At 38.6% G+C, this 13,521-nt stretch overlaps 1 long non-coding RNA gene across 2 annotated transcripts in view; it reads right to left on the bottom strand.

The window, feature by feature from the left end:
- Positions 1–439: 439 nt before the first annotated feature.
- Positions 440–13,521, bottom strand: part of LOC126503291 (uncharacterized) — a 67,426-nt gene continuing 54,344 nt past the window's right edge. Inside the window, exons 2-4 of one of the 2 annotated variants that reach the window (XR_007592244.1) lie at positions 4,775–5,114; positions 4,129–4,241; positions 440–3,153 (exon numbers count right to left, since the gene is read on the bottom strand). This is a non-coding gene — a long non-coding RNA (uncharacterized lncRNA). The remainder of the gene's footprint in view (positions 3,154–4,128; positions 4,242–4,774; positions 5,115–13,521) is intronic. The other variant, XR_007592245.1, reaches the window with a different exon arrangement.

Below are 13,521 nucleotides of genomic sequence, written 5' to 3'. Positions count from 1 at the left end.
GCTTAAAGATACCCAAGAAAACCAAGAGAAACATGAAAAAGCAATCAGACAGGTACGGGAAGCAGTTCAAGACTTGAAGAATGAAATGGAAGTAATGAAGAAAACACAAAGCGAGGAAAGATTGGAAATGGAAAATCTGGGTTTTATGGGTTTGGGATGTGTGTGTGTGTGTGTGCACACACACGCATGTGCATCTGTTTATATTTCTCCTGCTTCTACTTTTCTATTTTGGTTTGTTTGTTTGATTGATTGATTCTGGTCCCATTTGATCTATTATTTGCCTGCTTGTCTTCTAACGAGATAGGGGTAAAAAGGGCTTGAGTTTGAAGGGTGGGAAGGTAGGTAGGACATGGAAGGAGGTGGGGAAGGAGAAACTTTGATTACAATATACTGTATGAAAAGTTTTTATTTTCAATAAAAAATATGATAAAGAGGAAAGAAAACTATTCCCAAATTAGAAATTTATCTGAAATACATACAACCAGTTACCTTTCTTTTAATAACGCAAGCATGGTTTCTGTTTTATTTAAGAAATGTCTAGTGACATACAATTTGAGTAAGAAACACATTGTTGGTAGAAATACAAAATCACATACTTACTTTACATCTTAATTCTTATTTATTTTTCTTGGAGTAACACAAACTTGACTAATGATGCAAGCTTCATACAAGCATGTTCAGAGCATTTTTACAGAGCCAATGGATGAAGACACTCAAATGTGCTTGAGTGTTGTGGGATATTTGTACACTGTGCAAAGATGTTTTGCTGGGACTTTCAGGCAGAAAGAGAGTTCTTGGAAGAAGAGAGGAGTCATCAGCCAGGCACAGAGGAAGCAGGATGGGCACTACCGAGATAGGTAAGAAACCATATGCCAAAATGTAAATTTAAAAATATGGACTAATTTAACTTATAAGAACTAGCGAGGAACAAGCCTAAGCTAAGGCTGAGCATTCGTAATTAATAGTAAGTCTCCATGTCATTCTTTGTGAGCTGGTGGTCCTGATGAGAAAATACTGCTACACTTGAGGAGAGAGAGAATAAAACATGTGATATGCTCATAGGACAGATGTGAGATGTTCATATGACCTTAGAATCAGAAGAGCCAAGTCACCTATACTCTCACAAACATGAGTGACTGTCAGAAAGTTGGGAACAAAAGGATCCAGACAAAAAAGAACATGTAACATTTTTGAGAAATTTCACAACAGTCAAAAGGAACCTGCAGTGAAATGATTCAGTGGTTAAGAGCATTGCCTGCTCCTCAAAGGTCCTGAGTTCAATTCCCGGCAACCACATGGTGGCTCACAACCATCTGTAATGAGGTCTGATGCCCTCTTCTGGCCTGCAGACATATACACAGACAGAATATTGTATGCATAATAAATAAATAAATAAATAAATATTTAAAAAAAAAAACAAAATGTCCATCTCCAGCAAGGTAAGGGTTGAGCTGGAAGATCCCAAGGAAAATGACTTGGGTAATGGAAATAATGTATATTTTAGAAGGAGCCAGGGTCACATTCAAAATTATTCACATTATTTAAAATTCACTGACTTGTATATTTGAGATTTGAAGATTTTATTGATGCATATTTTACTCTTAGAGGGAACTATAAACAAAAGACAAAGTAAATATGTGATTCTTATTCAGCTCTTGCAATAGCTACCTACAAATTATATTGATTACCTCATTGTCATACTCAGAAATTATTTAAAATGGGTTGTAATGTTTCAAGCCAAATACTTTCATATTTAATATTTGGAAGTTTTGAGCATTTACTGTGGCCAGCACTGCAAACAAACTCTTAGGAAATAAGAGTTATTACCCCATCTCATAGACAAGTAGATTCAGGTTTAGAAAGAAAGGAGAAAATTCAACTTCCCACTGGCTTCTAATGTCTTTGGAGCCTGTTCCCAACCAGGTGGGGACTGGGAAAAATGGAAGCCAAAGACAATAATGAAAGCAAGTAGTGTATTCAGGATTAAGTTTTCAGAAATCCAGGGCAAAGGGACAATAAAATGAGAGATATGGCTTCTGTTGACAGGTGTAACTAATTATAGCAGTTCACTAGGAGAGCCAAGTGGTTTTCTGACACAGAATTCTAAGAAGAATGTTGAACTTGGCCAGTGAAACCTGTATGTGAATCTCAGAAATATATCCCACACAAAGTATTAAGAAGATAATAGTTTTACAGAGTATGTACACATGTGTGTGATATGAGATGGGCTTGAGTGTGTGTGTGTCTGTGTGTGGGGGCATATGAACATCGTAAAGGCATGGGGTTGAAGTTGTCTTCCCCCATTGCTCTCTCCGTTTGTATATGAATGTGGAGTCTCTCAATAGACACTACAACTCTCAGTCTATACAAGCTGGGCAGTTTGCCCAGGGGATTTCCCATCTCCTCCTTCTACCCACTGGCTTTATAAGGAAGCTTCCATGCCCATCAGAAATTTATGTGGGTTCTGGACATTCAAATTCTGGTCCTCACAGATATTAGGCAAGTGATTTATCCACTGGGCCGTCTCCTGAGTTCCAGACACGTTTGTTTTGTTTGTTTGTTTGTATCTTACTTTCTCACTGTGAAAGCTTCTGAACTGAGAACTCATGGCAGTGCCTAGCCTTGCTCCTGATTTCACACCACTTCCTAGGAGCTTGGTTTTCCCACATCATCTTTCATTTCTTGTCACCCAAGTTAATCAGCCTATTAGTGATCATGGTAATTGAACTATTTGTTGTGAGTTCAATAGAGCTGCTATTGATGAAAACAAGCATCTTGGTTTATCCATGGCATGTGTTCTCAAGACATGCCTGGCTTAGCACCCAGCTGTAGATCTGAGAAAAATTGAGACGTGAAATTTCCAGAGACAAATGTTTTGGCTAACTGTCTCCTTTGGCATTTCAACTGAAATCTTCTCTTTGGAAAATATAGCTGCCATTTGAACCAAGATTTCTTAGGTTTATTCTGCTTCCAATTAGTGGCTCAGCTTCACGTTGGCATATCTGATGTAGCAGCTGCAGTGAAATTATTGGGCCAAATGCTGCCTCCCCCGCTTGCCTCCATGGAACTCTCATTGCTATAAGCCAGTGCTGGGGGCTGACCTCAAGAGTATCTGCTTTCCTGTTCATGAAAGCCTCAACGGGTCACCAACACCTGTTAAAAAAATGAAAAGCATGATCTTTGTATTGCTGAGCTGAAGGATCTCACTTCTAAGCAAAAGAGTTGTTAAAGGCGAACAAGCCCCTGTAGCTAGACGGGGAAGTATTCTTTCTTTCTCACAAGTGTTGGGATGCATGCTTTGGAGCAAGCGTGGCCATGGATCAAGGATATTTGAAGACTGCCTTCCCGAGCTGTTTTATTAAGTCTGTTTAATAAGCATCTTTGAACTGGAGACTCTGTCAGGTGCATGTTAATCAGGAGTAGTTATTCTTATGACTCATATATTAATACCAGAAATATTTGCTTTGATTGTAAAAAAAAAATAACGGAATAAAATCATGAATAGCACAGGTGATGACTTTAGCCCAAGAACTTGAGGCACCATGGTTTGCCTCTCAGATGTTATTTTTTTTTCTGCAACTTGTGGGTTCATTGAGTAGGACTGAGTCAGTAAGTCACATCTCTCTTGGTGCAGGAGAGTTGTAGTTTATCTCTGGGGGTATAATAGTAGATGAATAACTACAGAGGGCAGCCTCTCTCTCCTATGCCCTGTCAACTGATAACCATGAGCCAAATGGAACTTAACTAATTAACCTTTAGGATTCTAGTAGTACTAGACATCCTTTTGGTGTTTGGTGGCAGAGGACAAAATTTCTCCATCACCACATAAATCTTATTGACCAGTCTTGCTCCAGCTAAAGGCTCCCAAAGGCACGAGGCCAATGTTCCAGTGGTGCTGAGTCTGTGATGCCCTCAGTATGGAATATATCCCCAGTACTTGATGGAGATATTAGGTTCGACCAAACCTCCTGGTGCTCAGCTGTGAGTGAGAGTGGGTTCTTGTTACAGTATTGACGGGACCATTTGTCCCATCGTGTTCAAAACAGGAGCAGCACTGGAACCTGAAACTTGAAGATGCAGCTTTCACTTCAAAGCACCTGCCTCTTCCTTCTCACCTTCTTCTCTCACCTTCTTCTCCTCGTCCTTTAGCATCTCTCTGTGTCACCCTCCCTTTCTGGTCATTTCTATTTTTATTTCTTGCTCATTAATTCAAAAAAAATCATTCTGCATTCATTTAAGACCTGCAAGCAAATGACTCAATATGAGAAAACCTGTTGCTAGGATCGGAGACAAAAGTTTTGATATTATAAGCCTGCTCCTGAATGGTTTCTTTAAATACTGTTATAAAAACATTTCTCTTCCACTCCTGGGAACTAATGGTTTCCACCAAGGCACAGAGAATTCTTTGCTATGCCCCAATGTCTTGCCTGACTTCAGAGCTGGTTACAGTCCAAGCTCATCAAAATGCTATTGTGATGTCAAGACAGCAGCAAGATGTTTCTGGAAAGCCTAATTACAGTGGCTAGGAGATGAGCTTGAAAGGATAAAATGCTGTCCCTAAGTAAGATAAATAATGGAACTTTACAAATATATATTTCTGTCCTCCTATTCTCCTCTGTTGCCAACAGGCAGCCAAGAAATCAGCAGGGTTCTTTCAAAGGCTGTCTATCCATTAGGTCAGCGATAGCACTGGCAATGGAAGGTGAGACAGAAGGGCAAGCAAAATGGAGCCCAGTGCCGCCCTGGAACCAAGTTTATTATGCAAAGAACATACTTGTTGCTATGCTAATGGCACGGGATTATTTTTCTCTATTTAAAACTTTCCAGCACAAATGAGGCGGTGTAGAGGGCTGTTACATCATGTAGCTTTCTGAAAATGCCGGTGGCTCCTCTCCATTGACACCTCCTCCTCCTGCACATGGTGACAGGCTGCTTTTGCTTTTCACAAAGTGGTCCCTGTGCTTGGAAAACATCATGGCTCTCAATCAGGATTTATAATAGCCAGACTTCATCAGGACTCAATAAGGATAAAGATGTCTGGGGTGCGTTCCAAATGTGTTCTTTAACTTCTCATCCCTCCACATGTCACAGCTTCGGAGCTGCTCCACCAGCACCTGGAGGAGAAAATGGACCACTCAACTGATATATTTTGTTTAGGCTATTTTCCCCCCAAGTTGTGTTCCACTGCAGAGAAAAAGAAAAGCGAGAGAAAATTTAAAAAGAGGAATCTTTTTGGGAAATTTATTGTTGTCAAGGATAAGGTTACAAACAAGTGGTCAACATAATGAACTTAAAACAAAGAATATTCAAGACCAATACATATGTTCTCAAATTCATCTACTCTCTTCTTCTTTTCTTTTTTCTTGTAATAGTGTCTCGCTATGGCATAATGTATTTCAAGCTGCTGTTTCATTTTTCATCTTCTTTAGGTAAATATTGATTTGCTTATACCCACCAGACATCACTAATTCAGGTGAGAGGATGTGTTCTCATTGCTTACTGTTACCTTCTTGGGGGTCTAGATAACACTTGGTTCCATCTCAATATTATTTGAGAAAAACAAAGAAGGGAAGAAAAGGAAGAGGTAGGAAGAGAGCAAGTGAAGGTAGAGAAAAAAGGGGGAAAGGGGGAAAGAGAAGATGATGATGTAGGAATTTACCAGGGCATAAAAAAATTATATTCACTGAAGTCCTAAGATCCAGTATACACTCTGTTGGCAGGCACTTCTTAAATAAGGAACCGTTGCTCAATTCCCAGACTATGGAAAGAAGGCAGTAAGAGTTGAGTGATAGGTACTTGGTGAGCATTATAAGAAAAGGTACATCAGAAAGATAAAGGGACGGGTGTGTGATACACACAGTGGATGTCAAAGCTGATGTGGCTTTCCCAGTTTGGTGGGTTTTAGCTGACATCTTCCAAATGCAATGTGTTCTAAGAAATATGGCCAGAGACCGTTGTTAGGCTTACTTTCATCATATATTGAAAGCAAAAGAATGAACTAGTTGGCCTCTTCCAAGTCTTCTGGTCCCCAGTTAAATTATGCCCATAGCATCAGTGAGTTCGCTGGAGGAGCAGTCGGATGCATCACGAGATACAGCTTCCCAAGTGAGAGAAAATGCTATGATCGTTGTTCTGCAGTTGCACCTCAAATTAGGCAATTTCTAACTTTCCAAACAAGTAGCATGCAAACACACTAATGCTTCATCTGCGATGCCATTCCACAAAAATGATCCAATCAATGTTCAAGCCACTCCATGTCAGTTAATGATACTTTGTTTGATATTTGCTGAGCTGAAACACCATCTTCCAGGACGTTGATGTACATCCTGTCTGGCTCTGCATCTACAATGATGGTCGCTTTTGTAATGCTCCACCAGCACTGTGGGATCTGCGCTCCTGTTTATAACTTCTTGGCAGGTTTAGTGACACTGGGATCCTAATAAGATGGATGTTAGCTTGTTGTACCGAAGGACTGTGCTACGCATTACATTTCTACATTGTCAACTTGTCATGCCTAAACTGTGTGAGCACTGCAAAGATCAATAAAGTTTTAATTCACAGTATTAAATAAATTATCAATCTTCCTTATTGCAGCCCACAGCTAAGCCAAAAAAAAACAGGGATTTGTGTTTTAAAAAATTTGTCTGAATGTTCCATTTGAATGCCTACATTCAAATGAAGCATAAACTTGGATTAAATGAACAACTTTATGAGCAATCTTATCTCAGTTAAGAATTCTAATTTATTATGTTATTACATTTCAGTTAGCAACTTTATTTAAAAACATATTTAAAAAAACAAAGAGATACCCTATTTGCTTCCATGAATCTTAAATGGTTAATTATAGTATAAATACTATATGATTTTGTATACTAAAATAGAAAAAAACCCTTAGAGATATGTTTAATCATTTGAATCCAGTGGTACAGTGTTTATTCATTCATTTTTAGCCCATTAGAGTGTAAATTGGATTTGATTTGCTTGCTCTGATTGGCTTAATTGCCCAGTTACAGCTGAAGTACAAATAAAATTGTAATAAATTGAACAGATGTTTAACCTACTCTACCAAGATCTTTAATAGTCAATTCCAATTGCAATTTACATTCAACAATTTAACAAGACCCTTAGGAAACATATTTGATTATTAAAACAAGCTGCTTGTCTCTGTATATGATGGAAACAAGACCATTGTGTCACATCCTCTGGCCTCGTGCAATTTCTTCTTGTGTTTAATTTTGTTTATCTCCTGTTAGGATACAAAATTACACTTATATATAAATATTACACACAAACACACACATATGTGTATGTATGTATGAAGAATGATTATAGTACTTAATTTGGTTCCGTAAAAAAGCACCAGGCCCATATATCCAGAAAAGAAACAACATAATTAAAAAATAATTTTTTAAAAAGTAGCAATTTCTGTTACATTTTTCATGAGCATACTCAGTACCAGTCATCTTTATTGCTGTCTTAGTCAGTGTTTTATTACTATGAAGAGATGCCATGACCAGGAAAACTTACAAAGGAAGCATTTAATTGTGAGCTTGCTTAAAGTTTCAGAGGATGAGTCTATGCTCATTGTACAGAGAGCAGGCAGACATGGCACTGGAGCAGTAGATGAGAATTTACATCCTAATCCTCAAGTCAGAGGTAGAAAGAAGTGTGACTGGACCTAGTGTGGGCTTTTTAAACCTCAGAGTCCACTCCCAGTGACACCTCCTCCAACACCACCACACCTCCTAATCCTTTCCAAACAGTCCACCAACTGAGAACCAAACATTCAATATATGAGCCAGTAAGGGTCATTCTCCTTCAAACCATCACAAGGACCAATGAGAAAAGCACAACCAAAGCATCAGCGAGAAAACAGCCGGTCCTAACTGTTGGAAACAGAGCCAGAGACCTGTAGCAGAGCACTGGGCTGAGCTCCCGAAGACCAGTTGAAGAGTCGGAGGAGTGAGAATATGAGCCAAGTGGTCAAGACCATGATAGGAACACCTAATGAAACAGCTTACCTGAGCTAATGGGAGCTCACCAACTCCAGACAGACAGGGAAGGAACTGGTGTGGGACCAAACTAGACCTTCTGAATGGGTGACAGTGGAATGGCTGGAGCCGACTGCAGGGCCACAGCAGTAGCACCAGGGTTTATCCCTACTGCTTGTACTGGCTTTTTGGGAACCCATTCTCTTTGGATGGATACCTTGCTCAGCCTAGATGTAGTAGGGAGGGCCTTGGACCTTCCCTGAAGCAATGTGCCTTACCCTCTCTGAGGAGTGGTTGGGGGTTGAGGGAGGAGTATGTGGAGGGAATAGGAGAAGGGGAGAGAGTGAGAGCTGGGACTGGTATGTAGAATGAGAAAAGACAGTTTGTTTTCTTTTTTTAATTTAAAAAATTAAAGAAAAAAAGAAGAAAAAAAAGCTGGTCCTATGATGCAGAATTTGTAAGTGATCCTACGCCCTGCCTATGTAGAAATGCTAAGTATTGCTCTTAGAGGAAAACCCATGCCAAAGTTTTAATGTCTCCTGCAATCTCTTCTCTTTTACTTAAGCAACTGTGAAGATACAGTGTAACTATGGGGCAGAAATGGCAAAGAGTCACTCTTGCATTTCCTCAGTGGAATATAGGATGGATTTTATGTCTGGTCCATCGTACAAACTTCCACAGAGACTCCCGGTCATTTTACATTAAAGTTTGAATTTAGAAAAGAAGAAAGTTAATTTACAAACAAATTAAGATTATATTATGTGTGGATATGGAATCATCAGAAAAAAAAACAAATGCTCATTAAAAATGTGCCAATCTTGAAGCCAAAAATCAAATGTATAGGAATCAGAAACTTCCAGGAATAATGGTGAGCTGGGAATGCTCCAATGCTTTAAAGGAGAGAGACCCTAAGCTGTCATGATTTCCCACCATGGGAGAATGACACAGACACTGAATTTTAAATGAATAGCCAGGAATCCAAAATTTTGTGAAAATTCTTGATTTAAACATTTTGTAGCCAACTTCAGAAAAATGTTGCACACGAAATCCCAAAACCAAAATTCTGTGCGTCAAGCATCTTCAGTCTGTGCCTTGCTGTACAGTCACCCCCCACTCACTCAATCTCATCATCTTGCAGAAAATGACAATAAATGTTAAAATAATTTAATGAAATGTTATACCTTAGTGGTAAAGCCAGAAACTGGGACCCCTGTTACTAGACAGTTAAAAACCAATCAGTTTTGACTAAAGACACAGTTCCAACACAGTGATGCAATCCTTAAGCTCTCTGAGCCTCTGGGTCTCATATGTAAAAATAGTTAGTAATCATTCCTACATCATGAGCTTGCTGATGGAACGCTGTACACTTGCTGATGGAACGGTGTACACGGCAGGCAATGTACAAGGCACACTTAGCAGAGAGTCCAGTACCTAGAAAGCATTCAAGGAATGGAAACGACGGTCATCGGCTAAAAAGTATTTCTCTTTGCTCTGATCAGTGTCACCACTGTGATCTTTCTAGATCACACTGAGAGAGAATAGCTTTCTAGTTAAAGGGGTGTTTGGTTTCTAGTGCATCACTGTGCACAGCCTCTATTGTCCTGAGAGTTTATATTGGGGAATTATCACCATCTCCACTTAGAGTGATAAACAAAAAGGAGTAATATAAACTTGGGCAAAGAGGAAACTGGACTACCATGGCGCTGTCCTAAGGGGAGTTGTGGTCTAATGGGACTATCCTATAAATCTCATCTGCAGTATGTTGAGGGCCTTGCTCCCATCCCTTCACACATTTGAAAGAAATGATATGAAAAGCTACTGATTCAGATGGAAAACATTTGTTTATCATACTGGATGTTTGAGATCACAGTCGACAACCATTCTGGGGTACACGATGAAAAAGTAAAAGAAAAAAAAAACAGGGTGAAAGTTTTAAGCCAACTGCTCACTTGGAAACCGTTTCATTCCATCGTGTTCTCTTGTTCTATCAGCATCCATGGTGACAAAAGCCTCCCCAGCCCACCTCCATTAGGAAGAGCTGTTTGGATGCTCATTATGTAAGTGTGGCTCAATCTCTCCCCACGGAAAATCTATACAAAGCCCCAAATTTGCTCCTTGGCTAAGCAATGCCGCTAAAAGGGAAGAAGAAAAGAAATGTATAATTGGAATATCATTCCCGGAGACTCATCGTGAGATGATCACTCAGTGCAAATCATGCTTGCCATCAGTCAGGCCAGCAAAACCCTGCACTTAGCAAATAGCAACGTTTAAAATTAGAATAAGGTTGGGGTGGTTTTTATTTTTAAAATGAGCCTTTTATTTCAGATTGTTTATGTCTATAACCTCCCTTCACTTGGGAAGCTGAAATAGGAGGGTTCCCAGAATTCAGGACATAGAGACCAGCCTGGACAACATAGGGAGACAGTGTCTCAAAACAAGCAAGCATATCATTCTCAAAAGTCCAAACTTTTTGCAAATAATATCTTGTGCTTTTATAAAAATTATTTTCTACAGTTCCACAAGCAAATGTCTTTTGCTTAGCAAAAGAAATGCATAGCAAAGTAAATGGAAAAATATCATACAAAGAGCGACACCTAAGGTCATGACGTTAGACTTTGTGTGTGATGGTTGACCTCTATGGGCATTGTGTGTGATAGGCGGTGTGAAGGTTCTGTTGGCTTTCCTTGGAAGGGGGCTGTATTCTTCTAGTCACCCATCAGAAAGTGTCTGATTATAGTGAAATGGAAGAGCTAAGTCACATCCTGAGCAAGTAAACTAAAAACTCTTGAGACATACGGGTCCACCCATAAAATTCCCTTTAGGTAAAATTGTGAAAGCCACTGTTATTTTATGATATCAGGGAGAGCCAAGTGTATTACTCTCCTTTAAGGTAAATAAATCCCATTTACAACTAATTCCTTACCAGTGAAAATTTTGCTAGGCACCATTTAATTGTGCTTGATATTTTAAAAAGGTTTTGTTAACAATGCTGAGTATGGCAGATTCCAGAGAAATAAAGATCTTTTTGTTATTTTTAAAGGGGGACCCTGAAAGATACGATCTTTAGACTCAGTACAAAGAATTTCAAATCTCATAATCTTCCCCTTGCTTCTATACTGGAGTTCGTGGCAATCAGATTATTGTCAGGACTCTGTTAGTTATCTGTATCTGGAACCATTGATAAGGCCTTTCAAAGGTCATATATATATATTCCAAAAAAGCTCTCATCCCATCTGTTTTAATAGGTGCCCCTTTCACACTTTTCTTCTTCCATTCCTGGAAATACAAGAACTCAAGACTGATAAAGTATTTTGCTTCTTGACTTAAGAATCTTTTGATGATTCTCAGGAGTCCTTCTTCTGTCCATCTGTAGAAACTTTAGCCTTCTTTCTCCTGAGCCCCACTCGGACAGTCACAAGAAGTTTGTACCATGCAGATGTCATCAGGCAAAATTTTCAGACTTAAAATTCACTGGAAAGACCAGTACAGATGGAGGGGGCATTTTGAAGGCTTGGAGAAATGTTAATTTACACATCCCAAAATCATCCTAAAATTTTCAGTTCCTCTAAAGTTAAACACTACCTGCAAATTCTTCCCTACTTAGAAGAGTATCCCATGTATAAAATAAATGGTGACTTGCAAGAATTTCTGAATCAGCCTGGAAATACACAGAAGAGAGCATGTGTGTTTGCATGCATGTGTATATGTACAATAGGGAAGGAAGGCTTCCTGCACACACTTAGGTCAAACTTAACTATTACAAACTTTTTGCAGTTAATGAGAACTTCCTACTGACTTCCGCTAGAATCTAGGAATTACCATAAACCTACTGGCTTATAACAATAAAAATTTATTATTACTATTTTAAATGTAACTTTAAAGATTTAATTATTTTATGTATATGAGTGTTTGTGTGTGTTCTTGTAGCCCATGAATGCCAAAGGAAGGAACCAAATTTCCATAAAATAGAGTTACGGATAGTTGTGAGTCACTATAGGAATGCTCTTAACAATTTAGCCACCTGTTCAGTCCTCTTCATATTTTTCTTTTTATTTCCTATAGCCAGAAATTCAACCTGAACTACAACCACATGTGTTTCATTCACTCACTTTTCAGAAATTGAACACTTAAATTATTTTTCATATTTGTGCTATCATGAGTGGTCCTACCAGGAAGAATACTGCTTATGTACATTTTTTTAAATTGGGTATGTGTCTTCATTTCCAACAGGTATGCAATGGAACAGCTAGCTCACCAAGTAAATTTATTTATACCCTTTGGAGTAATTGTCATAATGCTTCCCAAAGTCAATACATTATTTTATATTCCCATCAGCAGTTTATAGGGTTGTGGTTCCTTGCCAGAATTTATTATTATCTGTACTTTTATCATATTTATCCTAATGGGCATGAGTGACATCTCACTGTGGTTTTGATTTATATTTACCTAATGATTAATGGTGTGCATTTTATAGTTGCGTATTTACTAGTTTTTGGAAACTTTTATTTATCTTCTATTATTTTCCAAGCCCAACCCATTCTGACCCAAACTATTTACTGCACCTCATCTCTCTAAATCAGAGCATCATCAAATGGCTTTGGCCATTTGCCTTACACTCCATAGGATTCATAAGGAAAATTCTTGCCCTTAGCTCTGTAGGTCAAAGTTCATTTTTAAGTTTTATTTAATAAGTACAAAGCTTTCCACATTAATGAGTTGTATGTCATTTAGAAAGTTTTATATTTATTAATTACTCTGGGAACACACACACACACATCGGTGTTAAGAGTCTAGGTATTAGAACAATAGAAATCCATTTTTAGAATCAATGTTAACAATTCCCAAAGATGGTTTATAGAATTCCCTTGTCATTTCACAAAGCTCAAGAAATCCCTAAATTCTCATTGTTATTTCTTCTACCTCTCTTATGAACAAATTTGCTGAGTTAAATTATTTCTTAATCATTCATTGTTCCATGCCGGGCTTATTTAAAGCAATTCCCTTTTGTGTCAGAATCAAAGTAGAACAAGCATAAAGCTAGCTAGTAAGTGGCATGTTTGGTTGACTTCAAAAACTTCCAGCTTATTTGAAAGTCTTCTGGGTAGCGTGAAATGATTTTTTTTTTAAAAGAAGCCAACATTTTATTAAAGTGAGATTCCTGCACAGGGGGAAGAGAGGGGAAAGCTGTGACTGGAGACGACAGTTGGTTTACTCTTACCATTTGATCGCAAAACTCCTCTGCCATCTGTGGGAAGCCACACAGGCAAGTGTGTCAGCACATCTAATAATGAAAAGAAAAAACAGACAGAGCGTGCTGGAGAAACAGACTGCTTTAATTACCCTCTCACAGTGCTCCTGGAGAATTCGGAGGAAAACTTAGTGCATGCAAGCTGATTGTTCTGAGGTAGCCAGAGCTGGGGTTTGCAAAAACAAAAACAAAAACAAACAAACAAACAAAACCCCATGATTTACACACTCAGAATTTCAACACGTCCACTTGGGAGTAGATAGAGAAGGATGATCAGGTTGT

This window comes from Alexandromys fortis, unplaced genomic scaffold (assembly GCF_014885135.2).
Source record: "Alexandromys fortis isolate MF-2015 unplaced genomic scaffold, M_Fortis_MF-2015_v1.1 scaffold_52, whole genome shotgun sequence".
NCBI lineage: Eukaryota > Metazoa > Chordata > Mammalia > Rodentia > Cricetidae > Alexandromys > Alexandromys fortis.
Note: the sequence above shows the minus strand (reverse complement) of the source record. Positions and strands in the feature narration are given on the sequence as shown.